The sequence below is a fragment of the Zootoca vivipara genome, chromosome 1 (assembly GCF_965207765.1).
Source record: "Zootoca vivipara chromosome 1, rZooViv2.hap1.1, whole genome shotgun sequence".
In the NCBI taxonomy this organism is placed as follows: Eukaryota; Metazoa; Chordata; class Lepidosauria; order Squamata; family Lacertidae; genus Zootoca; species Zootoca vivipara.
In genome coordinates, this window is record NC_142582.1 from 25398953 (window position 1) to 25426429 (window position 27477).

Consider the following 27477-nt stretch of genomic DNA (forward strand, 5'->3'; position numbering starts at 1 on the left):
AACATTTCATTCTGAATCCTCTAGATAGAATCAGATAGAGGAAGATGACAGGTGGGTATTCTGCCCCCTCCCAAGATTAATTCCGGTTACGCCCATGCTTGGTCTCAGACTTATCATCCGTAAACCAGAAAAACAAAAGGGAAAATGAAATAGTGAGAAGGAAGAGAAGAAATAAGCACACCCATGGAACAGAAGACAGATCTTCCCCTTACTACGTTTATGTGCACAAGCTTTCCAGCCGAGGAGCTCAAGGGTTCTGTCCTCCCCATTTTACCCTCTCAACAACCCCACAAGGTAGGTTAGGCAGGCTGTGATATATTTTATGAATAGCAGTATATAAATATTCTGATCCAGAAAGAAAGAAAGTCCCTCCTAGGCCACCACTGGGAGCCCTGAGGAAGGGGACATGGAAGTGGTTTGAAACACTGTCCTCCCTAAAGAGTCTCCCTAGTAGGAGTGTATGAGTTAGACTACACCGTGGTCCCACTCCAGGGGTAATAATTTCTACTTTTCTCCTTCTCCCACCCTGCATTGCTTCTTCAGAACTCCAGATTTCCCCAAGAATGCACACTTTTTGACATGATCAAATTCCACAAAATCCCATGGACCACCATATTTTCCTTCTCAATATAAGAAATGCCCATCCAAGTTGGGTTTTTGCAACTCTCCCAAAAGAAAATAACAACTTGGTGACTTTTATTCCATTTTAGTATACACAAAGACTTTAACAGTGCACAACTCAGGGCACCATTCTGTTCTCAAAAGCCACTTGTTTATGAACTATAGGGATCCGCAGAACTCAAGATGTGCCACTGCCACAAGAGATAGGCTGGGAGAACATGGGGGAGAACCTGAAGCACGAGCATGGGAGAATATTTAGATGGCAACATCACCTTTTTTTCTCACTCTTTCCCCTGAAAGCTACTGGTGCACATTTCAGCACCTGAGACGAAACAGGAGTTGCCTTCCTGCCCCACCCCCGTGCCCCATTTCCACCGCCACTGCACCCTGGTTCTTGCCAAACTCGATAGCCAAGTGTTCCCAATCAGTTTCTCCCCCACTCCCGATGGGAAGGCGGGGGCCAAGTGACAACCAGCATGCAAGAGTGCCCCAGCTCTTGCTAAACTTGCCGGAAGCCAGGGTGCGCATCAAATTGTTGCAGCTCACTCGGATTCTCTGCTCACGGATGGGAAGATGAGCGGCAACACTTCCCACATGAACACGTCCCTCTCAGGAGCAGAAGCTGTGCAGTAGGCAGCCATTAACACTTCCTTTGCATTTCCTCCTTCTGAGGGGGACACTTCGTCCTACATCATCATGGGTGGGCAAGCTCTTCTGGTGCATTTGTAGTTATGCGCTCCGGCTGCTGCCTAAGGCTTGTTATTGTCTCTCCTTCTCTTGTTCTTCCCTATTCCATGTTGAGTGGGAAGTAGGCCCAGCCCATACCCAGTGGCAAAGTTTTCCATGCATTTCCTAATCATGATGTATGACACAGTCATGCAACAAATTTTTGTTTTCTACCTTAAGAACCTAAGAAAAGGACAGCATCCTGTTCTCACAGTGGCCAGCTACAGTAGATGCTTGAAAGCAGCACAGTACGAGGGACGCCCCCTCCTGCCCAATTTCAACTGCTCATTGCTGCCAGAAATTGAATCTTGGAACTACTACATGCAAAGCATGTATTCCAGTTATGGCGCCTACTGTTCAGTGCACAGAAGCAGCCTTCTGCATCTGCATAGCAATGCTTATTTGGGTGTCGTGGTGCGGGTGAATGCATATTATGATACAAAGAGCACTATGTAGCCCCTTCCGGAGACCAGGTTATGTTTGCACATGACCTGTTGCCAATGACCAGAAACAGAGTAAGTCCTCTTCAGAGATTTGGTCAATGATTTTAAGTGATATGCAGCACTAATCTTTCCCTGCCTGGACCTATTCTGTAGTTGCAATGTATGTGCGCTGCTGCTAAATGATGAACCCTGCTTTAGATGTGCTACCAGGAGCTAAGTATAACATCTGAGAGTTCTGTTGTCCTTCAAAATGACAAGTAAGGAGAGAGCTCTTTTTTTAAATAAAAAAACAACCCACCCTGCACACAAGGGTTTTCAACCCTTGCAACAAAATCTGTCAAAATCACAAACGGGGCTTGTTGTTTTAGCATGCACTGGAATGAAATAAGACTGGTTTGGCATGGATCCCAAACTGCTAAAATCATTGCCCTTTTTTATAATAACGGACTGGCATGCTGCCTACAATGAGCGTCCATTGTTTTGCATTACCTGAGGCACAAACTGAATGTAAATTTGTGACAGCAAGGTCGAAATCCTTAACGTAAGGGGGGCAATTGCTCAGGCTTGACTGTGTTGCTTTGTGCTTCCAAAGTGACTATCTTTGAACCTCTGACAACAGGGGACTCGTTTGAATATGAAAAAAAAAGGTTATTCCATTTTAAAATGCATGACAAATGTGAGTCATCCTGCCAACGAATCCATTTTGTTGGAATATTATGCATTGTGAAACGAAAATAATAGCAATAATTTCACTGTTGCTTGCCTCAGAGATCATGACCAATGTCTTTGAGCTTGGCAGTCCCCATCTTTGCAGTTGCCCATGGATACAGATATTAAACAGCATCCTGTTAATTGCTGCCGTGTGGGAACTTTTTTGTTTTACTGCCCTGGCTGCTTGCATCGCTTTCCTTCAATCCTGGCTTTTGTCTGAGTTCAAAGGGGGAAAAGAAATTCTGAATACAGATGAAGGCTAAACTGTAATTTGTAGACATTTTTATAATGCTGAACAGCTGTTTTACAAAATAAAACAAAACAAATAAATCTGCGAGGTTCCTTGGTTCCCTTACAGGGGCCTGTTCCCAGGTGGTCACTCGACTACCACTGAGTCCAGACTTGAGATATTCAACTCAGTTTGCATTTAAATGTAAGCCTACCTAATTCTCATTTCTGAAACAGCATGCAAATCGAAGCGTAGTCATCTTTCGAATTTTGCTCACTATAAGAATTCTGCAATGCAGCTCTTTAGCCATGCAGTGTGTACAAAAATTCATCATGCGAAAGGCTGGACTGGATGAATCCCAAGCCGGAATTAAGATTGCCGGAAGAAATATCAACAACCTCAGATATGCTGATGACACAACCTTGTTGGCGGCAGAAAGTGAGGAGGAATTAAAGAACCTTTTAATGAGGGTGAAAGAGGAGAGCGCAAAATATGGTCTGAAGCACAACATTAAATAAAACCAAGATCATGGCCATTGGTCCCGTCACCTCCTGGCAAATAGAAGGGGAAGCAATGGAGGCAGTGAAAGATTTTACTTTTTGGGGTTCCATGATCACTGCAGATGGTGACAGCAGTCACGAAAGTAAAAGACGCCTGCTTCTCGGGAGAAAAGCAATGACAAACCTAGACAGCATCTTAAAAAGCAGAGACATCACTTTGCCAACAAAGGTCCATATAGTTAAAGCTATGGTTTTCCCAGTAGTGATGTATGGAAGTGAGAGCTGGACCATAAAGAAGGCCAAAGAATTGATGCTTTTGAATTATGGTGCTGGAGGAGACTCTTGAGAGTCCCATGGACTGCAAGAAGATCCAACCTATCCATTGTTAAGGAAATCAGCCCTGAGTGCTCACTGGAAGGACAGATCCTGAAGCTGAGGCTCCAGTACTTTGGCCACCTCATGAGAAGAGAAGAGTCCATGGAAAAGACCCTGATGTTGGGAAAGATTGAGGGCACAAGGAGAAGGGGATGACAGAGGACGAGATGGTTGGACAGTGTTCTCGAAGCTACGAACATGAGTCTGACGAAACTGCGGGAGGCAGTGGAAGACAGGAGTGCCTGGCGTGCTCTGGTCCCATGGGGTCACGAAGAGTCGGACACGACTAAACGACTAAACAACAACAACGACAACAATGGTGAAGTTTGTGTGGAAGCAGATACATGAGTGAAAAAAGCACACAGAAATGCATTAGGGAAAGATGATTTGCGATAAATCATATGAGGCAAAACCATAGAAAAATGTGCGTATTAGGAGGCATTTGCGATAAAATGCTGATGACTTTAAAACAACTTTTAAAATGACAAACTGATATGGAAATATGGGTTGCTGGAGACGGGGCCAATTATTTTTCAGTTTGTTTGTTTATTTGTTTGTTTGAGGAAGCAGTGATGGGTTGTGAATGAATGGGGGTGTTGTTGGAAGGGAGTAATGTTGGGTGTTTTGTTTGTTATATGAACAAAAATGAAGTGACCTATGAAAATTCAGCCAGTTTTCAAACAGTTAATGTAAACATGTTCACATAGAGAAGTCATCTGGTAAATTCTGCAACTTTTGAAAGGCTTTTCAAAATTCAAATTTTCAGAACATTGGACAACCATAACGTCACTCCTGACAATGAAATAGGAAAACTTACCAATAAAGCATTAATAAACTCACAGCATTATTAATAAATCATGAACAAATACAAAAAACCCAGGTTGAAAAAGCAAAAACTAGAGATAGCTGCAAAATTTGGGGGAGATATTTGGTAGGGAGTCTCAGGCCTCAAAGCAAAGAGCATATGTTCCAACTTTTCTTTGATGAAAATAGGTACATTCTATTTCCATAACAACCACCATTTTATTATTTATACCGTGCCCATCTGACAGGGCTGCACCAGCCACTCTGGGCGGCTTCCAACATATATAAAAGCATAATAAAACTTTTTTATAAAAAAAAATCCCTAAACAGGGCTGTCTTCAGGTGTCTTCTAAAGGTAGTATAGTTACTTATCTCCTTAGCTCAGGGATTGCATAACTCCATACACTCCAACATTTCTCCAATGAAAATAGGGACATCCTAAGGAAAAGCAGGACATTCCAGGATCAAATTAGAAACTGGGGTGGCTTCTGTAAATTCGGGACTGTCCCTGGCAAAAAGGGACACTGGGATGGTCTGAAAGAGAGGGAGGGGGCTAGCCCCTAACTTTTTATGATGACCCCAAAGGTAGTTACTAGTTTTAGAAGGCTACAAGAAGAAACTTGCTTTACCAAAATTGGAGGGGTTGATGAGGGGGCTCTCAAATAAAACTGCTACTTCCCTCCTATTTTGCGTACTGAGGATGTAATATCACCCACCGCTTTCACTGAGAAATCCTGCCAATATATATAACGATTTTGAAACAATACATTTATTTCCACTCAGTAATGTTTTCTTGCCTCTGTTACTGCCCATCTCCTCAAGTAAAATTATATCATGTGCGTCTTACTCTCTCAGCTCTCAGAGCACAAATACAGTGGTACCTCGGTTTACAAACACAATTGGTTCCGGAAGTCTGTACTTAACCTGAAGCGTACTTAACCTGAAGCGAACTTTTCCATTGAAAGTAATGGAAAGTGGATTAATCTGTTCCAGACAGGTCCGCGGAGTACTCAACCTGAAGTGTACTTAACCCGAGGTATAGGTGTACAGTGGTACCTCTACTTACTAATAACTCTACTTAGGAATGGAGCTCCGTCCACCATCTTGGATGCAGTTTAGATAGGATTTTTTTTTTAGATAGGGTTGCTTCGACTTACGAATTTTTTCTCCCAATGCATTCCTATGGGATTCGACTTACAAATTTTTTCTACTTACAAATGTGTTCGGAACGCATTAAATTCGTAAGTAGAGGTACCACTGTAATTGGTTCTGGAAGTCCGTACTTAACCTGAAGTGAACTTTCCCATTGAAAGTAATGGAAAGTCGATTAATCCGTTCCAGATGGGTGGGCAGAGTACTTAAACTGAAAATACTCAAACCGAGGCATACTTAAACCAAAGTAAGACTGTATACAACTGAAAGGGGGGGGGGAGAGAACTACCTTCCCTTTGAAACTTTTTTTAAAAAACGTATCTGATCCTTACAGAGCCTCCTGTGAAACGGGAGATTCCAGTCCCAGGACCTCCTTTTCCAGCAGATGTACATGGCAATGGCAGGTAAATGTTGAACCACTTTTATGAAAATCTTTTTGTGGGAAAAATATTTGTGCTTGAGAAGTCTGCCCACTGCTGGGCTAACTGAGCATTATTCAGTCTGGAATTATTCTGTAGTTGTGATTTATCAAAATCTTTCCCCTGTATTTTTGTGTACCCTGTCCCCAACTCAGATATTTTTATCCCCATGTAGGGGAAACCATGTAGGGGAAACCTACTGTATTTTAAGATAGGTATTGATCTGTACACTTTCCCCCTCACTGGTTATTGGCACCTTTGAGACTGGCAAGGATTTAGGGTTTGGTTTGATTTTGGATGTTGGCCTCTGATATGGGCTTAGCTTACCAGGTGGGAGGAACTGAGATCTTAGCTCAGCCAGCATGTAGCCACCAAAGGTCTAGAGCGGGGACGTCCAAGTCCCAAGAGTCTGCGATCTACTCCCAGGAAAAAATATATAGCAGTGATCTACCTATCTGGCAAGCCATAGTTGTTGAGCTATTTTTGGGGGGGAGAGCAAGCCAAAGTTGTTGAGCTTTTCTTAGGGAGGGAAACCCAAAGTTGTTGAGCTTGGGGGGGGGGCATAGTGCTGCCTCTTTGTGGGGGGGAACCCATAGTTCTGCTGCTTTTGGGGGGAGTGCCATACAACACTGCCCAGGTACTAAACATGGCAGCAATAACTATGTCTTCCGTTTTGGCAATCGTGCACGAATGAAGGAAACAGCGAGGGGGTGGGACCGGATGCTCTTTTTCCCCTGCGGAGGAAAATGAGCCCGTGATCTACCACTATCACCTGGGGATCGACCTGTTGATCCCTGTCAACATTTCTCAGATGGCGTCTGACCCCTGAGTTTTGAGGTGGCCCCTGAGCAAGAGAGTTCTACGTACTAGCCAGCTGCAGTCCCTTTGTTATCGTTTGCTGGAGCTCCCAATTACAGAATGGTGAAGTAGTTTAACGTGTTCATGCTGTGCTATTTTGCTTAAAGACTATTTCACAGCTTTGCCTCCACTATTACTTAATAAGAGCGCTGAACTTCCCTCCACCCATGCTGTTATTGCCATTGAGTCCAAAAGAACTGTACTTGTGCTGGTTAACTGCTGCTTGGACTACTGCAATGCACTCTATATGGAAGGTGACTTGGAAACTACAGCCAATCCAGAACGTGTCAGCTAGACTGGTAACAGCCGCCAGGACCATATAACACTGATCCTAAAGGATCTACATTAGCTCCCATTATGTTTCCGAGCACAATTCAAAGTGTTGGTGCTGACCCTTAAAGTCCTAACCGGCCTCGGCCCTGTATACTTGAAGGAGTGTCTCCACCCTTACTGTTCAGACCGGATACTGAGGTCCACCTCCAAGGACCTTATGGCAGCTCCCTCACTGTGAGAAGTGAAATTACAGGGAACCAGGCAGAGGGCCTTCTCGGTATTGGCACCCATCCTGTAGAACACCTTTCCATCAGATGTCAAACAGATAAACGACTATACAATTTTTAGAAGACATCTGAAGGCAGCCCTGTATAGGGAAGTTTCTAAGGTTTGATGTTTTATTATGCTTTTATATTTGTTGGAAGCTGCCCAGAGTGGCTGAGGCAACCCAGTCAGATGAGCAGGGTACAATCATTTATTATTATTATTATTATTATTATTATTATTATTATTATTATTATTATTATTTGCCCTGGTAGGGGAAGAAGTCTACTCAACAAGACACTGAGCTGCATCTCTCCTTGGTTGGCTCAGCACAGGTGTTTGGGCACCATTGGCTCAAATAGCGAACCGGCTGATTCTGCCAGTGTCATGAGATTTGGCCGAGTTTGAGGGGCCCTAATACATGCAAATACTGGGAGGCTGGCAGAAAGCAATGATAGGGCTGGGATAGGTCCTGCTCACGGCACTCTGTGGTACGGGGAAACAGCCAGGAGCTCCTCAGAAGAAAGTATGCCGGCAAACTGATGAAATAAGTGCTTTAAAAGAACAGCAGGCGTGTAGAGCGAGAGAGGATTTAGCAGGTGAAAGGGCGGTTACCCCGTTTGCTGTGTTAGAACATTGCAGACAGGTTAAAAGGGGTTGCATTCAGTGGTGTGCGGTCAGTTGGCTAGGGGGACAAGTCTAGTCCCCTAAATGTTCCCAGTAAATTTGGGAAGGAGGCAAGAGGGCTTCAACATCCTGTCAGAGGCCTGGCACCTTCTTCTCAAAGGCTGGGAAGCTTCTGCCCAGCTTAGGAAGGAAGGTGCGATGCTCACGTGCGCAACGTCAGGACGTCATGTGCATGTCATGCCCCCCCCCCCAATATTGCCCTCACAGCTGGAGCCTCTGGCCCTAACTGTTCCCCTATGAAAAATTTAAATGTACGCCACTGGTTGCATGCCTGACCCTCATATAAATCTTATTAGGTCCCGTGACTGGAGTCCTGATAACTGGAATTGGGACATCTGGGAGACATCTAATCGTTATCAGATTTAGACTGGACTGAGTGGGAGGATGTTGCTGATGAGAAAGTATGGGCAGATCCCTGATTACTAATAAATCTTAGGGGCTGCCAAGTGGCAGGGAGTACTCCAGGCAACTTGCATTTGTCAGGGACTACGGCCAGTAAATTTCTGAAAATGCCAACCAGGGTCAGTATAAGCGTTTGAGCATGTGGTTAGTTTGCCTTTGGGGCCAGGATTGTATGCAAGTGAGGCACTGCACAGGGTGCCACAGGTCAGCCCCTGAAGCCTTGCAGCCTGACATGCGCCTCCTAGGCCAGGCATAGGCAACCTTGGCTCTCCAGATGTTTTGGAATTACAACTCCCATGGTACCTAGCCAACAGGGTCGGTGGTCGGGGATCATGGGAGTTGTAGTTCCAAAACATCTGGAGAGCCAAGGTTGCCTATGCCTGGCCTAGGCTAACCTGCTGCCTTGAGGTGCAGCTGACGCATATACATATTCATGCATCATAAAAGCATCTGTACACACAAGTCTGAAGTCCCTGGCGCAATCAGGGCTCCCAGATGTGTGCACATAGGGTTTAAAGAGGCATGTATAAAAAAATGTGTATCATCAACACCTTTCCACATTTGCTACCGGTATATAAATTGTGTAGCTCCCATAACTTAAAAGCCTGGGCACTTTACTAGCTTATGTTAGAAGTAGCATACTCCAAGCAAATTCAGTATCCTGCCACAGGAGGCCACTGTGGTCGGCCAGTTATCATTTCTAGAGTTCCATATGGTGCTGTTACGGGTCTGAACCTTACTTCCTGTCGAATTCAGTGGAGCCGATGGTTCCTATTAACACGACGTGAGCAGGAACCGGCTCCATGAATTCCAGTAACATGGATTGACAGGTAACGGCACTGAATCGTCAGCGCCAAGTGAATTTTACTTCCATCACAGAAACATGCCAAAACACGAAAGATCTGTCCCAGGGAGTGGGAAAGATGAGCACATAATCTGCACTTGGTACTTTGCTCCTGGAATAAAGTATGCTTAGCATAGAGACATGAAAGCTCTGTTGAAGCCATTTAAAGCAGAAGCAAATACATACGATCCTATAAGGCAGCAGGGGGGAAACTTGCGGCCTTCCTCACATTGTTGGATTCCAATTCCAGCTCTCATCAGCCCCAGCTACGATGGCCAATGGTCAAGGATGATGGGAATTGTAGTCTAACCACATCTGGAGGGTGCCACAGGTTCTCTGCTATAAAGCTACAGCATATAAACTATCTTTTCAACCAACCCTTTGGTGCAGAATGGCCTGGGTATGGCTGTGTCATAGACTTTTCATTTTCTACACATAGCAGATGTTTGTCTACCCGCTGCTTCCAGAAATAATTGCCTGCTATGGAATAGACAGATATTAATAATCAAAGAGGCACTGCACAGAGGCATAACATTAAGCAGGGACTGTTTAAGCCATGCATTTTTAAAGAGATCTCTTAGAAACATCAACTCATCCATTGCTTACAAAGTGGAGACCGTTTCCCCAAGGTGAAAAAGGTGCACTGCAAGAATAAATTAAGCCACATATTTTCTGATGGCAAAGAAACTTCTGACCCATTTAGGAGCTGCATCTATCTGTAAGCTAACACAGAAGTGGGACAGGAGCAGTGTTGTTTTTCTAGTAAAAGAGGTGCCGGAACCCACCACAAACACCCCTCTCGTTCTCTTAGAATGGCAATGGCGCCCACCGGAAAGGTGCCGGAACCGAGTTCTAGCGAGGACTGCACCCACTGCCATTCCCACTCGTCTGCCCTGCAGCTTCCGCACAGACAGACAGATGACGCCTGCAAAGGATTAGGGTGACACCTACACACTATCACCTCTTTTCGCGTGTCATCTTGACCTTCTGGAGCAGGGCCAGTGGCTCAGAGGTCCCATTTCCTCCTCCACGAGTTTAGCTAATCCAGGGAGGAAAGGCCTGAGCAATCTTGTAACTGCAGCGATTCCTTGAACAAACATGACGTTTGAATCTGTATGCTAGCTCTCAAAAAGAGTAATAGTACATTTAGCTCTGTTCCGCTTGAATTAAGTTATTTGCATTTCATGTGTACCTTATTGCAAAGAGTAAACACATGCATGCAATCCAGCCAGTTTGGGCTTACCCAGATCACGGCATTACCCAGGTTTTCCAATTGGAGTTGTGGCCTTGGCACACTTAAGTGGGATGGCAACTTTACCCTTATGGTTCTGAGTCTCTCTTTGCAAGCTGTGACTAGGGGCCAAATATTCTGGTGATAAGAGTGGCTAGGGCAACCAAGGGGTATAAATACTAAAATTATAATTATTATTATTAAAATTATTATTATTAACGTCAGAGCTTTCCAAACTTTTCATGCCGGTGACACACGTTTTAGACATGCATCATTTCATGACACAGTAATTCAGTTTTACTAGCAATCTGGAGGTTAAACTAACCCCTTTTTCAGCCCCGGGAGGAGCTCGGGCAGCATTCGTGTGACACACCTACACTGCTGCCGACACACTAACGTGTCGTGACACACAGTTTGGAAAGCTCAGAGTTTCATAAATTGCTCGTAAAAAGTGAATAGGAGAAATGCCTTTTACAAACATTGCTGGACCGGGAAAGGCTTGCTGCAGTAGTTCATGCATTGGTTGCTTCAAGACTGGATTACTGCAATGAACTCTGTGTGGGGCTTCCCTCATGCTTGATCCAGAAGCTGCAGCCAATGCAGAATGCTGCCTGGTGTGAGGGCTTGTCAGCATATAAACACCTGTGCTCAGAGATCTGCACTGGTTTGCTGATTTGTTGTCAGGCGAAGTTCAAGGTGTTATTATTAGCATATAAAGCGTTTTACAACTGGGGACCAGTTTACCTAGGAGATTGCCTTTCCCTACGTGCGCCCACTCGACCACATGCCCCACTCACAGTGGTCAAGATCAGGGTCCCTTTTTCTAGCCACGGACACCACCAGAGCTTCCGGTGACAAAGCTGGATCTGGAAGCACCCTCAAACTGTGAACCTGCTCCTTCAGGAGAAGTGCAACTCCATCCAGAGCAGGCAACCGACCAATTTCGCAAATACAGCGACGGCTCACTCCCAGTGACTCCGTCTTGCTAGGATTCAAGTGCAGCTTTTTCTTCCTCGTCCATTTTACCACCACATCTAGGCAACAGTCCAGGGACTGCACATTCTCTCCTGATACAGATGTTATGGAGAAATAGAGCCAAGTGTCCTCAGCGTATGGATGGAAACTCCTAATGACCACTCCCAATGGCTTCATGTCAATATTAGATAGCACCAGAGATAAGACAGTTCCCTGTGGCACCCCATAACCTAGCCGCTGGGCTAAAAGGCACTCTCCTTAAGGTAGGATTGGAGCCACTGTAGTACAGGGAGCCCAGTTCCCAGAGCTAGTCCAGGGGGGATACCATGGTTAATGGAAACAAATGCCTACGAGAAATTAAGAAGCAGGAGCAAGGTTACCATTCGCCTGTCCGCCATTCCTTAAAGGAGCTCAGATAGGCTTACATGCCCTCTCCTTAATATCTTCCTAACTGTCCTGTGAAATGTGGCCAGGCTGAGAAGACTGCACTCAACCCATTGTAGTCCAGTGAACTTGGTTGCTCGTGGCATACTGTGGGTTGCCAGCTCCAGAGGCCACACAGGTGGGGAGTGGGAGGGAGGGAAACGCACAGAGTACATATGCGCAGTCAACTGCCTAATGGCGCCCGCCCGGAAGACCACAGCCACAAAGATAAGAAAAGAAGAGTTGTTCCCTTATCTGGAGAGGTCACTCCCTGGTTCTCATGGAGAAGTTGTTTTCAGCGGAGCCCAGCAACTGAAGTGTGCAGCTGTATTGAGGCAGCACTGGGTGTTGAAATTTTGTGCCCCTAACAATTTCGTGCTTCCCATGCTACTGTCATTGCCAACTGGGGACTTGAAGTGGGTCTCTCAGGTTTAACCCTGTAGGCCAGAAGCACAGGGTTGCACGGTATCCTTGCGGTTCACTATGCACATGGACTTTACGATTCAAATAATCAAGCAAAATTAATTTATACTGGTTTGGTTAGTGGCCCTTAACTAGAATTCAATGCCAAGAGCTCAGTCACTCATACAAGTTACAGCAAAGTCTACTTTTACTGCTCATTCCCTATTTTCCTGTGTTCGGGCACACCTGAAAAAGTACTGTGCGTCCATTCTACCGCAACACAAAGCTGCGTCTGAAACCCCCTGCCTTCATTTATTAAAGCAGAAACAGCTCAAGATGTCTGATATGTAGTCATCAATTTGAATAATGAGACGGGTTTATTCATGAGCTTGGCTCTGTCGAGAGCTGATGATGAACGAAACGAGAAGAGTCCCGAGGTAAAAAGTGAAACACTGACTTTGAATTTCTGCCCCAGACATTCTGTGTTTCAGGATGTGAAATAAAGACTTTCTTTTGCATACTTATCATTGACTATGGATTGCAATAGAACTTTATGGTAACCTGAATACTGAGAGGGTTCAACCTGTGCAACCATTGTCCGCTCTTGTGGCATTTTGGTGTCTGTAATCCCAAACAAATTTATTTTTGAACCCTAACTGGGACTTAATGGTTCTTGCTAATCCACATGCCTCCATCCAAGTAATAAAAAAATGGTTCAACTTTCTCTGCACCCGAGAGCTTGAAATACCACATCTCTGGGATAACACGTTTGCACGTGTGTTGAGTGCAACCTGTGTCGATGTGGTAACAGCTTTCAGTTGCTGCAGGATTGTCTCATAATATTGATTCCCATTGATTTCCCCATTTCTCCCATCTCCTTGTTTTCAGAAAGTGTAGAAGGCTGTGCAGAGGTTGGGAGAACCATGGCTGTTGCTGAACAGGTAAGAATGAAATTAATTAAACTCAAATATTAACTGAGTGGTCTTTTTCAATAAAAAATTTTTTTTGAGTGGCAGCTGAGTAATGTCTGACTGCCTATAGGCAGGGCTAGAAAATAAATATATAACATAATCAAGGTGGTTGAACTGTAGATAACACCTGCCTTCTCATCAGAATTCCACTTGGTTTCAGTTAATAATGAAGGTGTTAAACTGCCAACTCGAAAAATATACATGTTAAGATCCCATGGCAACTACTCCATTCTGGTTAGACTGTACAGATCAGACATCTGTCCGACTGGTTAAAATCTCTACATTCCCTGACTTGTATTCTACCTCGTGTCTGGAGGACAACATTTTCCGCAGCCTCTTTGTCTTTTGCATGGAAATTAGCCAACCTTCTTTGGACTGAGCTGACCTTTCCTGCTGGAGAAATGTATACTGTATAGCGATCATCACAGCCGTCAGAATCCGAGAGTGCCTACTTAGTAACCAGGTCCAATCTTCTCCGAAGCCAGACTGCCATTCTGCAGTCTTGGCAGGTACTTCTGCGAGGATCAACCAGTCAAGAAATTGGGGACTGTAGAAGCTGCAGAAGCCGAACGACCATACAGGAGTGGCTGCACCATTGCGTCTGTGACAGCGCTGGCCAGATCAGGCAATTGCTGCAGAGAATCACATTGCCTGCTTAAAAACAAACAAGTAACACCACTGGAGACATTCTATGCAGAGACTCTACGCAAGAGAGATACTGTTGGTTGTCCTTCTCATTGGACATTTGGCAAGTTCGCCTTTAGAGTTTGTCTGCACAAGACTCAAATCCAGGCAACTGCTCTTAGCATAACATGCAAGTAAAGGTAAAGGGACCCCTGACCATTAGGTCCAGTCGTGACCGACTCTGGGGTTGCGGCGCTCATCTCGCATTATTGGCCGAGGGAGCCGGCGTACAGCTTCCAGGTCATGTGGCCAGCATGACAAAGCCGCATCTGGCAAACCAGAGCAGCACATGGAAACGCCGTTTACCTTCCCGCTGTAGCGGTTCCTATTTATCTACTTGCATTTTGACGTGCTTTCGAACTGCTAGGTTGGCAGGAGCTGGGACCAAGCAACGGGAGCTCACCCCGTCACAGGGATTTGAACCGCCGACCTTCTGATCAGCAACCCCTAGGCTCAGTGATTTAACCACAGCGCCACCTGGGTCCCTTTACTATGACATACTAATTATGCAAATTAGTATGGGGAAACCAGCATGTCTAATTTACATCATTCCAAACAGGTGGTCCATGCCTGCTCCTCCCATATTTCGAAGGCAATGAAGAAAGATCTGTAGTTAATTTATGGTTGTTTATTATGCAGCTGATTCTGCAACAGTAGCTGGCCATGGGAATTGCCCCAATACCAAGTAGAGAACAGGAATGAGGGGTTGCCTCTTCCATATATATTTGTATTCAGGGCTGGATGCTGATTAATTGGATGTCAATCCTAAGAAGGCTTCTGGGGGTGGGGACAGGGATTGAACTTCTGGCAGCAGAAGCAAATCTAAGGAGGACCAAAATCGACACACCAATCCTTTAGTATTTCTCTTTCCTACATAAAGACTCCCCTGTGGCATCCCATTGGATGGGATGGGGAATTGATACTTTCCATTGTTGTCCATTTGGTTCATCAGAACCAAAACTTTAATTTCATGAGATGTTGTATGCATGATAAGATTGGTAGTAACAATTTATTATGTAAATATATTTCCCCCAACCTGGTGCCCTTAATATGTTTTGGATTATAACCCCCATTAGCCACAGCCAGCTTGATCCATCCTGGCAGGTTCTGTAGTCCAAAATATCTAGAGGACACCAGGTTGGGGAAAGCTGATCTAAACAGACAGAAGAGGAAGCTGGAGTTAAAGGAGGAAAGGAAAGACAGGCACAAGCTCTTGGGACTGCCGATTTAAAGATTGATTCCAATACATCCAAATATAGGATAACCAGAATAAAATTGTACACTTAATGGTGTACTGAAGATACACCAGCTGATGGTCCCACTAAACTTTTGGAATGCAAGGTATAAAAAGCATGCTGGCAAACATCTAAAATGTGTTGGCGTCATGGACAAGACATGAGTGTTCCTCCAGTGTTGGTACAGGATTTGTATGGTTTATTCACCTATTTACACTTTCAGTCTGCATGGAGTCCAGATCTTACAGCCTGGTAATTTAAAGAGGGGATTGTACCCCACAACAGTGCAGCCAGCCTTCAGCCAGCCTGCCCAAGATGGGCAGTTCCTGCTTCTTCTTCCCAGAACCCCTTGCTATGAGACTCCCTTTTCCTGCCATGTCATACACACAGCTACCCTGGCAAGCTTCCAAACCCATCTCTCTTCACACCTCGGGGCAAGGGGGAAGGCAATTCTCTTGCATTGCCAATGGTCCTCAGTGGCCTTGTATTGTTTCTTAATGGCCCTCACTTGGTCAGGTCATTTTGCATGGGCTAGCCCTGGAATTCCTCTGCGGCTTGTATTCTCCCTTCATATCCCAAACAATCAAAATCCTATCATTTATTAATTTCTAGGGTTTAGGGAGTTCCCCCCCCCCAAAAAACCCTACAACACCTACTACAGAATTCACAGATCCCCACCACCACCCCTCCATTTTTAGAAAGCCTGTGGTGGCCCAAAACTTTCCTAGCCCTTACTTATGTACATACCGTGTTTCTCATATTATAAGACATGTCTTATATTTATTTTTTCCTCAAAAAAACACACTATGGCTTATTTTCAAGGGATGTCTTATTTTTTCCCTCCTCCTCCTCCTGCCACGGCCGGCATTGCTGCTGCGCCTATCACTATGTCTTATTTTCAGGGTATGGCTTATATTCCTTGAATGCTTAAAAATCCTGCTATGGCTTATTTTATGGGTATGTCTTAAAATATGAGAAACAGGGTAAATGTGGGCACCCCTCATAATAGTTGGTATGTTCTGAATCAATTGCAAGTACCAAACAGATACCTTGTTTCTCCGAAAATAAGACACTGTCTTATATTTATTTTTCCTAAAAAACACACACTATGGCTTATTTTCAGGGGATGTCTTATTTTTCCCCTCCTCCTGCCACGGCCGGCATTGCTGCTGCGCCTATCACTATGTCTTATTTTCGGGGTATGGCTTATATTCCTTGAATGCTTAAAAATCCTGCCACGGCTTATTTTATGAGTACGTCTTATTTTCGGAGAAACAGGGTAATACCATGCATTCCTTGCTGTGAGGATGGGAGGGTGAGACAGGAATCTGCTCATGTCATCATCACTTCAAAATCCCTTCTGATTTTTTTTCAAAGAGTTTACATGCACAATGGTCAGCACATGAGGTAGCATATGAAATCTGGTGGTTGATGGGCCGCAAGCTCAGGATGCAATATTAAAAGCTGTAAACAAAGTTACACATAGTGAAGAAATGCAGTTACAACATGCATTCCCAAGCCTGGTATTTCATTAAAAGGGGCGCCTTTATTTATGATGCAAGTGAACAGAGGTATTCAGGTTGTTATCACTTTGTACGTAGCAAGTTTCACAATTTGTCCTTGCAGACAGAGCATTTCATTAAGCCATGGTTACAAAATAGATCATTCATCTACATCATCTAATTGAATTGTCTGGTTTGCCTGGAGGATATAAGTGAAGTCTGAAGAATCTGATAATACTCATGTTGTAATCAATAATAATGCTTGTCTCAAAAGGGTGTCTCGGGGCTGATTATGAATGCTTGGCAAAAAATCGGGAAGGCCAAACTGTCTTCAGCAAGCTTATTGAATGAAAAGGATTTGCATAGAATTGTCGAATTGGAAGGGACCCCCAGTGCCATCTAGTCCAACCCCCTGCAATGCAGGAATCTCAGCTAAAGCATCCCTGACAGGTGGCCATTCAACCTCTGTTTAAAAACCTCCAAGGAAGGAGAATCCACAACCTCCTGAGGGAGACCATTCCACTGTTGAACAAGCTCTTACTGTCAGAAAGTTCTTGATGTTTAGTTGGAATCTCTTTTCTTGTAACTTGAAGTCATTGGTTCGAGTCCTACTGTCCAGAGCAGGAGAAAACTTGCTTGCTTTTCGTTCAAAGCAATTCCATCAGGTTTGGGCAAAGAGATCTCTCAGAACCTTGTGGTTCCCCTAGAGACAACCTGTAAAAGATCCCTCCACATGTTCATAGGTCTGTAGGTCAGGTTGACCATTTCAGGAACCAAAACACAGAGGTAGCGATTTCACAAATACTATTACTGTATATCCCAGAAAGGAAAGAAACAGGTCAGAGTGAGAAAGAAATGGAAACCATTGCATATGAGATCAATTTTCATTTCTCTATACAGTATACCTATTATTAGCTTTAAAAATTCTATCCAACAATTAAATTCATTTTGAATGCTTCCATATAACTACAGTGGTACCTTGGGTTACAGACGCTTCAGGTTACAGACTCCGCTAACCCAAAAATAGTACATCGGGTTAAGAACTTTGCTTCAGGATGAGAACAGAAATCACACGGTGGCGGGAGGCCCCATTAGCTAAAGTGGTGGTACCTCAGGTTAAGAACAGTTTCAGGTTAAGAACGGACCTCCAGAACGAATTAAGTTCTTAACCCAAGGTACCACTGTACAGCTACAAAGCTGGTCCAGCCAGCAAAAATATATGGTATGACCTCTTTTCGATAAAGCTCTTGTGTGTAGGTTGGTAGGTAGGCATTTATTTAAAAGCATTTCTATACCAATGAATTTGTAATAACCTCTAAGCAGTATGCAAGAAATACAACATGAAAATAACAGTATCATAAAAACAGATGCAACATAAAAGACAATAGAACACAAATTCAGTTGACTAGGTTCACCTCAGTAAAAGCTGAAACACTGTCTTCATGAAGATGATAGCTTCTAAAAAAAGAAGGCAAATAAATGCACATGCACCAACGAAGAGAGAAATAAATAATTGTAACCAGGCAAACTAGGCAAGGATTTCTTCACTGCATGATTAATGTATATAATTAACAGGTAAAAGCTGTGATGATGATGATGTTGTTGAATGTGCTTAGTTAGACTGGGCAAATTAATTGTGGATAGACCTATCAGTGACTCTTAATCATGATGGCTGTATAGTACCACCATGTTCAGCAGGAGATATTGCTTTTATCACTATTATTATCATTACTTGTAGTAGTAGTAGTATTTTATTTATACCTAGCCCACCTGACTGGGTTGTCCCAGGTACTCTGGGAGGCTTTCAACACATATAAAAACATAATATAGGAGGAACTCATATTCTTAGGTTGAGATGAGAGAATACCCTCCGACATTCCTCAGGTGATAATAGGAACATTCTATTCTACATTGGGTGGTGCTGTGATCTAAACTACTGAGCCTAGGGCTTGCTGATCGGAAGGTCAGTGGTTCGAATTCCCGTGATGGGGTGAGCTCCCGTTGTTCGGTCCCAGCTCCTGCCAACCTAGCAGTTCGAAAGCACATCAAAATGCAAGTAGATAAATAGGTACCGCTCCAGCGGGGAGGTAAACGGCGTTTCCGTGCGCTGCTCTGGTTTCGCCAGAAGCGGCTTAGTCATGCTGGCCACATGACTTGGAAAATCTGTCTGCAGTCAAACGCTGGCTCCCTCGGCCTGTAAAGCGAGATGAGTGCTGCAACCCCATAGTTATTCGCAACTGGACTTAACTGTCAGGGGTCCTTTACCTTTTTTATTCTACGTCAGTATGTGGTGCTGTGGGTTAAACCACTGAGCCTAGGGCTTGCTGATCAGAAGGTCAGCGGTTCGAATCCCTGTGACGGGGTGAGCTCCCATTGCTTGGTCCCAGCTCCTGCCAACCTAGCAGTTCGAAAGCACATCAAAATGCAAGTAGATAAATAAGAACCGCTCCAGCGGGGAGGTAAACGGCGTTTCCATGTGCTGCTCTGATTGCCAGAAGTGGCTTTGTCATGCTGGCCACATGACCTGGAAGCTATACGCCAGCTCCCTCGGCCTGTAAAGCGAGATGAGTGCTGCAACCCCATAGTTGTTCGCAACTGGACTTAACTGTCAGGGGTCCTTTACCTTTTTTATTCTACGTCAGTATTGCTGCTAGGGTCTCTCTCTCTCTCTCTCTCTCTCTCTCTCTCTCTCTCTCTCTGCACGTTAAGTTTTTTATTAAAGTTTTTCATGATACAGTCAACCCCTGAACTCTTAACAAGGTAGGCATTAGCACTCCCTACCTCTTCTATGTTTTTACTTTATTAAAAATATAATTATAGTTCCCGTAGTTCTCCCCCCCCCTGCAGTCTATCCATGCACACTAGTCTTAAATCTAACACCCTCCCTGGAGAAAGTGAGAAGAAGAATAACTGGACAGCCTCCAAATCAACTTCCAGCAACAGGCTCACAAAAAACCTCCATTAATTCCAAAAGAGAACCCATCTTCCCCCACAGGACTTGGGGAAATACAGTAGGTCACAAAAGCAAACTCACATTGCACCACTGGAGATGGGGAAGTTACCAGGGTGTGTGTGTGTGTGTGTGTGTGTGTGTGTGTGTGTGTGTGTGCAAGCTCATAATTCACCTGTGGTACAGACGAGCCATCTAAGGTCTAAGCACAGCACGTTCTCTTCCTACTCCCATTCTCTCTCCCACCCACCGGACCTATAGGGAAGTTCAGGCATGATAAAACTGTAAGCTGTCCCAAAGGTATGATTAAAACGATTTAAAGTAATGCATGCAAAAGCAAGCTGCAGCAGAAAAATGAAATGAAATAAACCGTGTGTGAGTAGGGTGGGTGAGTGTTTTGGGTCAGGTTAGCCATATTGCTTTGTATGCTGTTGGTGGATTTTTGTCATTGGCTCGTTGGGCTGTGTATGTGATACACCGGGGTGAAGCCGTCTTCTTCTATTTGCCCCCATGGTCAGTTTCAATTGTCACTCGGGACAAGCGCTGTCCCATCCTCGTCCCCCGAGCTTGGCAGTGGCAGTGGCAGTGCTGGTGGGGAATTCAGAGATTCCAGGATCCAACCAGAAGCTGGGATGGCATTAGTAATTCCGGGACTCTTCTAGCAAAATCGGGGCACTTGGAGGGTATGCTAGAGTCAACCTTCATCTTCACTTTTCACTTCACTTTTCTCAGGAACAACTTCAGCCAGCAGTCCACTCATCATAGTCTTAGTTAAGAGGGAAGCCAGCGCACCATCTGCTCATGCTCAAGAAAGAAGACAAAATGGCGGACTGGCAACAGAATGTGGGACCCACAGGTGAGTCCGCCATTTTCCCATGTGCATACAGTTTGTTTAACCTCTGTGCTAAAGATTTTCTCTTGGCAGCACAGTTATTTTGGGATTTCCACTCTCCATTCTTTTCTGTAAGCAGATAAATAACCTGTGAATAATCGGAAGACCTGAATGCATGGAGGCAATCTCCCCAGGTCATTTGCAAAGCAAATTAGCTGGGGTGTAGCTGGTTTCTTAAGGAAATCAGCCCTGAGTGCTCACTGGACGGACAGATCCTGAAGCTAAGGCTCCAATATTTTGGCCACACCATGAGAAGAGAAGACTCCCTGGAAAAGACCCTGATGTTGGAAAAGATTGAGAGCACTAGGAGAAGGGGACGACAGAGGACGAGATGGTTGGACAGTGTTCTCGAAGCTACGAACATGAGTCTGACCAAACTGCGGGAGGCAGTGGAAGACAGGAGTGCCTGGCATGCTCTGGTCCATGGGGTCACGAAGAGTCAACAACAAGAAGAAAGATAAAGAGCTTCATGGTGACTCATATGGCATCTTCCATGAAAAAATAACCTTGACTTGGCACGGCCAGATCTTACGTCTGTAACAACAAGAATTACTTGAAAGAAACATTGAGTTTACCCACACAGAAGGTTTAAATGCACAATTAGTTGGCAGAGGAAAGGCCAGCTAAAGCCGGTTGGGAAATGGCAGCGGTGCTACAAATCAATACAGCTGACTTCCTTGATTTATGGGGTGTGTGTGTTTGTGTCAAGTGTCTGGTGCAGCATCTGAATATAGCTTATTTAATTGCTCTACTTGACCTGTCTGGAAACAAACAAACAAATACTGAGTAAAAGTCTGTACAAAATCCCTGAAGCAGAACTCTCCTGAAATGTGTTCCTTCTGTAATTTCAAACCATCACTATCTGTTCCCGCTAAAGCTGTTTCGGTGGATTTTAAAGTTTCGATCCTATGACTCGGCAGAAAAGAAATCTTTCATTTAACATTTTCTGCTGTAGCGTGCATTCCTTTATGCAGGATGTGCCAGGAGTCAGTCTGTGGGAGTTCTAAGTAAAATGTTAAACTGTAAACATGTAAAACTTCTAAGTAAAACTGTGCTGATTAACCTACATGCAAGAAACTGACAAAGGAATCCTATGCATGTCTATTAAGAAGTACTCTCAGGTAACTCTTTATATAGCAGAAATGTGGAAGCTTTTTCATCCTGAAGGCTGCATTCCCTTCTGGGCAAATTTACGGCAACCAGATATCTTTGGACCTCAGAGCAGGAATGCCAACTCTTTAAGGGATGGAGGTGTCGTCATTCCCCTCAATATAGCCCCAATATTGAGTGCAAGTAGATAAATAGGTACCGCTGTAGCAGGAAGGTAAACGGCGTTTCCGTGCGCTCTGGTTTCCGTCATGGTGTTCTGTTGCACCAGAAGCAGTTTAGTCATGCTGGCCACATGACCCGGAAAACTGTCTGTGGACAAACGCCAGCTCCCTCCGCCTGAAAGCGAGATGAGCGTCCCATCCCATAGTCACCTTTGACTGGACTTAACCATCCAGGTGTCATTTACCTTTGCCTCTACCTATTGATGGGGTAGAGGAGGCCGAACTGCCAAGCCAAGCGTGGCACAGCATCAAAGGCAGACTCCTCCTGAGCGTGCAAGAGGAGGAGCCATGGCTTTTCAAAATGCTGATCACTTCTCCTACCTGGGCAGTTATCTTCCTACAACGGCCAACACTAATGCCGAAATCCAGCATTGCTTGAGCTCTGCAAATGCAGCTTTCTCCCTCCCAACTGAAGTGTAGAGTGTTTGAGGACTGGGACAGCGCTGGGAAACCAAAATCCTTGTTTACAAAGGGCTATTTTGCTACCAACTTACTGTATGCTTGCAAAACATGGACCACTTATAAACGCCATCTCCAACTCCTCGAAAGATTCCATCAACGGTGTCTCAAAAATTTTTTACATATCACTTGGGAAGACAGGCAAACTAATGCCAGTGTACTGGAAGAAGCAAAGATCACCAGTGTCGAATTAATGATTCTTCAACATCAACTTTGTTGGACTAGTCATGTTGTGCCGATGCCTGATGATAGTCTTCCAAAGCAACTACTCTGTTCTGGACTTAAAAATGGAAAGCGTAACGTTGGTGCTCAACAAAAGGTTTAAAGACTCCCAAGGCAAATCTATAAAAATGTAGTATAAACACTGACAATTGGGAAACACTGGCCTGCAAGCGCTCCAATTGGAGAACAGCCTTTCCCAAAGGTGTCATGGGCTTTGAAGATGCTCAAACTCAGGACAAAAGGGAGAAACATGCTAAGAGGAACGAACACTTGGCAAGCCCTCACCATGATCAGCTCCTACCTGGAAACCTATGTCCCCACTGTGGAAGGACATGTGGATCCAGAATTGGCCTCCACAGTCACTTATGGACTCATTGTTAAAACCGTGTTCATGAAAGACAATCTTACTCAGCTACGAGTGATCGCCAAAGAAGTCCTACATGCCGATTGCACATGCCCGCTTCATAGCATGTACCGTGACAAAAGAAGAGAACACAAGCTTTGCATAAATGTTTCTTGTGGTTGTTTTACAGCTAGGCGCTAGGGGGCGCCAATAAACATGGTAGCTCAGAATGAGTTCTCAAGATGTCTGCCTAAAAAATCTACCCTAATTTAACCTGAATCTGGTATCTGAAGAAGTGTGCATGCACATGAAAGCTCATACCTATGACAAACTTAGTTGGTCTCGTAAGGTGCTACTGGAAGGAATTTTTTATTTTGTTTTAACCTGATACAGTACGTCTTGTCTTCTGGATTCATGAAATTAGCAGGACTTGTGAACGAAACGGTTTGCACAAGGATCATATTTCATATGTGGAAGTACTACGGGTAAGAGGAAAATCCCATTTTTGAAAAGCCCTTGCTGTGTTAATTTTCTTCCCTCTGCCCCCCCCCCCAAAGGTTTTATCAAACTTTTCACAATACAGTAAAATAATATCTAGAACAAATAAAATCAAAGAGACAAAAAGGAAAGAGAGAAGAACAAGAAGAGATAGATAAAGAGTAAAAAGGAGAAAAGAGGAAGCAGAGAGATAAAGAACATTAAGAATAAGAGCAGTAATAATAACAATAAAGCTGTGTAAATTTTCAATGATTTTTGATTCCATGCAATTGGCAATGTAGCTTATTAATAACAGAGGATTTTGTACACATTATTGTGGCAATGTGGCTGACATGTCCTTCATTCTTCTTTTTTCAAACAAAAGCTGAAATATACCAAATGATCATTATTTATTGCTCATACCAGTGGTTCCCAAACCCCATGAGCCACTTGAAAATTGCTGAGGGTTTTGGCAGACCCCTTAATTATTTTTCTGCCTGTTGCAGCAATTGTAATGAGCTGCCCTAGATGCTGGATGATTTTAAAAAGTATTCTTATTTCTTTTATGGTATTTTATTGTTCCATAATTGCATTCTAATTGTGATACAATAAAATACAATATAATAAAAAAGCCACACACCCCAATTAAAATTCAATATTGATATTTAATGCAGACATGCTGCGGACGACTCTGATGAATCATAGAATCATAGAGCTGGAAGAGACCACAAGGGCCATCCAGTCCAACCCCCTGCCAAGCAGGAAACACCACCAGAGCATTCCTGACATATGCCTGTCAAGCCTCCGCTTAAAGACCTCCAAAGAAGGAGACTCCACCACACTCCTTGGCAGCAAATTCCACTGCCGAACAGCTCTTACTGTCAGGAAGTTCTTCCTAATGTTTAGGTGGAATCTTCTTTCTTGCTCCGTGTCTGCTTCTCTGGAGCAGCAGAAAACAACCTTTCTCCCTCCTCTATATGACATCATTTTATATATTTGAACATGGCTATCATATCACCCCTTAACCTTCTCTTCTCCAGGCTAAACATACCAAGCTCCCTAAGCCGTTCCTCATAAGGCATCGTTTCCAGGCCTTTGACCATTTTGGTTGCCCTCTTCTGGACACGTTCCAGCTTGTCAGTATCCTTCTTGAACTGGGGTGCCCAGAACTGGGCACAGTAGTCCAGGTGAGGTCTGACCAGAGCAGAATACAGTGGTACTATTACTTCCCTTGATCTAGATAGTATACAGTGGTACCTCAGTTTACAAACACAATTGGTTCCGGAAGTCTGTACTTAACCTGAAGCATACTTAACCTGAAGCAAACTTTCCCATTGAAAGTAATGGAAAGTGGATTAATCCGTTCCAGACAGGTCCGCGGAGTACTTAAACTGAAAATACTCAAACCGAGGCGTACTTAAACTGAGGTATGACTGTACTCCTATTGATGCAGCCCAGAATTGCATTGGCTTTTTTAGCTGCTACATCACACTGTTGACTCATGTCAAGTTTGTGATCTACCAAGACCCCTAGATCCTTTTCACATCCTTTTCACTCCTAGATCCTTTTCATCAGAATGTGTGCAGGATGTATCATCCTTGCCTTTCATCCTGTGTGTGTGGGCGGGGGGGGGGGAATGGACCATTGCAGCTCCGCAGCTGAGCATCTGCCCTTTCCTGAAGAGGGGTCAGGCAGCATCTCCAGCTCAGGCTGGGGCCAACAGTCTCACTCTCTATCAGGCAGCTTCCCATGTTCATATCATAGAACCGCCCTGTGAGCAAACCATGAAGTTCACGGGCCATTGGTGGTTCACAGACCACAGTTTGGGAACCCCTGATTGATACCATGTGGTACCATTCAGAAGTTCTACTGGCAGGCAAAAAAGATATCGTGGGCACCTTGGCACCTGCAAGGACCAAGATGACAAAGACAGATGTACGCATTGCTGAGCTATAAAGACAGCATTCTGTGTTCCTGGCATGAGGGCCCAGGTTTAATCCTCAGCATAGCATTGCAGACCCTCCAAGTTTTCCTATTTTCCAGGGACATCCCTGGTTTGGAGAAGCCATCCTGGTTTCTGATTCGATCCAGGAATGTCCCACTTTTCCTTAAAGGTAAAGGGACCCCTCACCATTAGGTCCAGTCGTGACTCTGGGGTTGCGGTGCTCATCTCGCGTTATTGCCCGAGGGAACTGGCGTACAGCTTCCAGGTCATGTGGCCAGCATGACTTAGCCGCTTCTGGCGAACCAGAGCAGCACACGGAAACGCCGTTTACCTTCCCACCGGAGTGGTACTTGCACTTTGATGTGCTTTCGAACTGCTAGGTTGGCAGGAGCAGGGACCGAGCAACGGGAGCTCACCCTGTCGCAGGGATTCGAACCCCCAACCTTCTGATCGGCAAGCCCTAGGCTCTGTGGTTTAACCCAAAGCACCACCCGCGTCCCCACTTTTCCTTAGGATATCCCTATTTTCGTTGGAGAAATGGCAGCAATCCTGTATAGGGAAGCCCCCACCCCATCCCCATTTCTATTGGTTTTTAACATGCTTCTATTGCTGCTGTTTTACTGCTTCTGCGTTGTACTTTTGTTTTATTGAAATTGTTTATTATCTTTTTACATTGTACACAGGATAGAGATTCTTTAAAAGTATCAAGTGGTTTATAAATGGTTTTAAACAAACTACATGAGCACACTTCTGTTTCAAGTGTATCTGAAGAAGTGTGCATGCACACGAAAGCTCATACCAAAATAAAAACTTAGTTGGTCTTTAAGGTGCTACTGAAGGAATTTTTTTTATTTTGCTTCGACTCAGACCAACACAGCTACCTACCTGTTACATGAGCAAAGATTCACATTGACTGATCCTGCAGCAAACAGCTTACTAGACCCAGCAGGCAAATTTTAAATAGAATACGGTATATTTTTTCAAACTCTAGGGATTATAAGAAGTTTATTTGGGAATGTAGGGTGTGTGTTGGGATTCTCAGTGATAAAACAGTTTATTTTTTTACAGCTATGTAGTAAAACAGGTGCAGGAGCCTGAAATCCCAGGAAGGAGCCAACCGTGATTTCTCTTCTGTGTCTCCATCTTCCCCTTAGCCTCCTTCTCCTGGGGCTTTTCTCTCCTTCCCCACTCCCCCTAATAATTGCCTTTTCTCCTTCAGCCTCCATGTCCTTCTGTGACATCAGAGGCAGCCTGTTGCCAATGGCAACAGCTGAGAGGCATCATCACAACCTCCCTAGGCCTGACCATTGTGGGGGCATCTTAGGAGTGATCTGCTTACCATTAAAAATATGTACAGTCTGCCCTTCATGTATACCAGGGGTGGCCACCTCCCAAGAGACTCTGATCTACTCACAGAGTTAAAAACTGGGAGTGATCTACCCCCTTTTGGGGGGTTCAGGTGAAAGCTGTTGAGTTTTTTTAAGGAAGGGAAGCCTTTTTTGGGGTTTAGGTCAAACTTGTTGAGCTTCTTTTAGGAGGGAGGGAGGCCCATTTTTGTTTAGGGCTTCAGGTCATAGTTCAGCTTTTTTTAGGGAGGAGGAAAATTTTGGGTGCCAGTGATCTAGCAGTGATCTACCACAGACATCCAGTGATCTACTGGTAGATCACAACCTACCTGTTGGACGTGCCTGATGTATACTAATACCGGGGTGGGGTGGCGGTTTCACACCACAAATGAACGTTATTTGCCCTTCCATTATCTGTCTTTGAGAAAAGTAGGATAGACACTACTGCTAGATGTAGTTGGTGGTGGAAGAGGAATAGATGTATAAGATGGTTTGCACTTAAGACCTGCAAGTTCTGTTCATTGTTTTCACAGGGGGTGGCCATGTTTTGAGAAAGCCTTGCTGGCTTCAGGCTGCCCTATGTTCCCTCTTCATTGCTTTCAAGCGCGTTCCTGGCTTCAGATATCCCCCAGAAGAAGAAAATGACAGATGCGACGACGGGGATGGCTACTATCCCACAACATCACCCAGAAGCATCTCCTCTGGCTTCTGGCTGGCAACTTCATCTGCTAACTTCATCCTGCCAACTTCTACCCTTCGCCTTGCCCTTTTTCGAAACCTC

The 27477-nt window shown here is 44.5% G+C and overlaps 1 long non-coding RNA gene across 1 annotated transcript; it reads left to right on the forward strand.

Annotated features, from left to right (window-relative positions):
* Positions 1-162: 162 nt before the first annotated feature.
* On the forward strand, positions 163-27477 carry LOC118094650 (uncharacterized). The gene is made up of 5 exons (XR_004693775.3): positions 163-294; positions 5896-5965; positions 13228-13280; positions 20414-20537; positions 27301-27477. It is a non-coding gene; the product is annotated as an uncharacterized LOC118094650 (long non-coding RNA).